Source organism: Frankliniella occidentalis, unplaced genomic scaffold (assembly GCF_000697945.3).
Source record: "Frankliniella occidentalis isolate FOCC.00 unplaced genomic scaffold, Focc_3.1 Scaffold175, whole genome shotgun sequence".
Lineage (NCBI taxonomy): Eukaryota > Metazoa > Arthropoda > Insecta > Thysanoptera > Thripidae > Frankliniella > Frankliniella occidentalis.
Window position 1 is genome coordinate 284,700 of NW_026267301.1, and position 2,795 is coordinate 287,494.

The 2,795-nt window shown below is 52.2% G+C and overlaps 1 pseudogene; it reads left to right on the forward strand.

The window, feature by feature from the left end:
• The window catches only part of LOC127750351 (uncharacterized), a 46,955-nt pseudogene that overhangs the window by 3,241 nt on the left and 40,919 nt on the right, over positions 1-2,795 (forward strand).

Consider the following 2,795-nt stretch of genomic DNA (forward strand, 5'->3'; position numbering starts at 1 on the left):
GGGGAGGGTGCATCCTTACGGCGATGGCCGGGGCAGCATGTCAACGTTGTTCGGCGAAACGGGCGGAGCGGGCGGAGTCGCCCCCTGTGGGGCGGATGCGATGCGCGCGTACAAAGGCTCAGGTGCGAGCCGTGGGTAGGCGCGCGGCAGCGTCGAAAAGGCAGGCGGGGCATCGGCGGCTGTTTGCTCTGGAAAAGCGAATTGTAAGCCGGCCATAGGTAGCAGGCCCTGCTCTTCTCCTCCATTGCCCGGAGGCGGGGCGTTGCCATCTCGGTTGCACTGCTTTTTCAGATTTTTGTGCAGAAAAATAGCCGCTAAGGAGCTGTAGAAAGCGGCAAACAACACAGGGGAGCACCCAAAACCGTCGTACAAGTGAAGAGCACGGAAAACAGTATTCAAACAGAATTTGAACGCCTGCCATAAAAAGACGATTGCAACCAACGTAGAAGCCATGTTGCCAAAATAACTCAGCCATCCCAGAAATTCAGAAGCTGTGGTTTTTGCGAGTGCTTTCAGGTCCGACGGACTGAATATTTGAACTGGGCTGAACCCAGCTCCGACACCTGAAGACTGTTGTAATACGCGAGCTGCAAAGTTAGACGTGATGGCCTCTCGTTGCTCGGGGAATAGCATACTCTTGGTAAAGAAGTTGAGATCTGCGTCCGAAAACATACCTTTTGCACTTACTTTTCGCAAGGTTTGGAAGTCAATGTGTTTCTCTGGAGCGGGCTGCAGTATGATGGGTATGTCGTGTACCAATTCGGGCTGTGGGGTGAGTGAGTACCATCGCTCGTCGTGGAGTCTGTAGTTATTGCCTGCGACTCGGTCGCATGGAATCTCCGCAGCAAATCCAGAAATGATTCGCGTGACGCTAGACAAATAGCGCGGCTCGCCGTTGTGATAGACAGGGATGCCGTCTATGCATGTTTTAGAATCATTGAGATGACGGAAATAAGTGACTGTAGGGGCGCACTCGAGAATAAGAGCCGATTCACCCGTAATGCGGGCAAATACGCCTGGCCGCGGTGGGTCATACAACAGACTGCCCGCGGCGGCGGGGTGGAACTTTAGTAGAGCCAATTGGTGCCGCAAGAACGTGCGTTGATCAGAACACTTTCGTTCAACGTTTGAGATGTAAATCCGTTGGAAATCAGTTTTAGACGCGTATTCTAGATAGAGCAGTTTTGAGCCAATGTGAGCGGGTAAGTCCGCCGCGAGGACGGGTCGGTCCGTTTTGGTAGGGAAAGGGAAAGATGCGCCCCTTTCCACTGTAACGACGAAGATAGTTTTGTGTTCTGTGCGGTGAAAATTCCAGCCACATTGGGGAGCATGAATAAGTGTCAGTGCGTAGGTAGTCTCAGCGTCTTCCACTATCAGGTATTTTTCTTCTAATTTTGTTCTGTTGTTTATAGTTGTGTACAGCGTGAATCGGCCTTGGTCGAGTATTTGGTAAGGGGTCACATCACAGTCTTTCACCGGGGGAAAAGCTTTCCAAAAACTACTTCCCGTTTGCCAGTCCTGTGCTTCCTCGTCGGTCACAGGAACTTTTAAACCTGTACGGAGAGTGATTTTGCCTGCCTCGATGTCTACCTTTGCTTTGTATGAAAATGTTACAATGGTGATAATGGCGTCGGCGACCACTGTTCCCCAGTTTCCGTCATAGTCGTGGAAATTACCTCCGGTACACGCGCCGTCGTGGGGATCACGAGTGCCTGCTAACATGATTGAGTATTGGGAGGTGCCAGACTGTTTAATGTTGTGCAAGTCCTGGTTGTAAATTCGTAATGTTTGGTGTTTGTGAATGCCCTCGCATTCAGCGCGGGTGAGGGGTTTTTGGAAGTCGTTTCTCATTCGTTTTGTGTTGTGGGAAAAAGCACCGCAGTGAAGAATTTCCCTAGACACAAACACTATGCAGTGAATCACGTCAACTTCCTTAAAGGTCGGAAGCATTAGCACTTGAGCGTCAATTTCTGACTCCTTTGTAGTTATTGTGGGGCGCACACAGTCCCCGATACGGGTCAGATCTACCTTAGAGACAAGTGTTTTGGGGGATTCGCACGAGTAACCCATGATCGGGAAGGTTCCGGCCTGGCCGGGTGGAGGCGCTGGGTCAGAAGGCATTTCCTCATCATGTAAAGGGGTTGTACTTTCAGGCTCGGCGGGCCGAGCAAACGGCGGGGCCACTGGGCTCGCCTGCGCGCCCACCGCCAAAAAGGCGAAGGCCCAGAAAATCAACATCTGCAACAAGGAAAACCGGAGTTACTCCTTTTTGCGTAGTTTCCCGCTAGGCGAGAGCAAATAAAAGAAAACAAAACGCCTGTTGGGTAGGCAACCGCCCAAGGCGCCTAGGGGGTAGGCCTCACGAGCCCCTAGGGGGTAGGCCTCACGGGCCGAACCCAAGACAGGGGCAGTAGGGCGCGGCGGCGTGTCGCCGAACGCCTACTAAGTAGGCCACACACAAAGATGTGCGCCAAGCGCCTAATTAGGCAATACACTTATAAGTCGACCTCTTTCTTTTTGTCTCTTTTTTTTTGTTTTTATAGTGGCGACTGCATTTTGGGTCGCGTGAGGAGCGGGGCGATGGGGGGGGATAGAAAGAGAGAGATAGATGGGGAGGTAGGCAGGCTTGCCAGGCCTGCCCGTGAAAAGATGAGAAAAAGAAAGAGAAAGAAAACAACATAGTGCGAATGAGTTTGCCACTCCCACTCGCACTGCGACAGGGTAGAGAAGGATAAAGAGAGAGGGGGAGGGGGGCTCAATAGCTACGGGGGAGTCCGCTGGGTGCGCACTCATTT